Source organism: Penaeus monodon, chromosome 25, assembly GCF_015228065.2.
Source record: "Penaeus monodon isolate SGIC_2016 chromosome 25, NSTDA_Pmon_1, whole genome shotgun sequence".
Lineage (NCBI taxonomy): Eukaryota > Metazoa > Arthropoda > Malacostraca > Decapoda > Penaeidae > Penaeus > Penaeus monodon.
The window spans coordinates 1,979,454-1,979,722 of NC_051410.1; the positions used below are offsets into that span (position 1 = coordinate 1,979,454).

At 25.3% G+C, this 269-nt stretch overlaps 1 protein-coding gene across 1 annotated transcript in view; it reads left to right on the forward strand.

Annotated features, from left to right (window-relative positions):
• LOC119589479 overlaps window positions 1-269 on the forward strand; it is a 24,491-nt gene that overhangs the window by 21,570 nt on the left and 2,652 nt on the right.

The window sequence follows — 269 nt, forward strand, 5'->3', positions numbered from 1 at the left end:
TGAGGTAAAGAGCAAGCTGTTCTTTTTCTGCAGTTCATTATTACTGTTATTTTCTTTTTTCTTTTTATTTTTCTTTTACCATTTGTTTTTTCCTCAGGGTTTTTTGTCTTTCATTGATTAAAAAAAAATCTTGTTTTTTCTTTTTCTGTCGTTTTCTTCTTCTACTATTATTTATTTATTCATTTTTTAAATTCTTTTTTCTTACTTTGCTTTTTAGTTCAATTTGTTCTTTCCCGTTTATGTCTTTTTATGCTGTTCTCTTTTGTTCC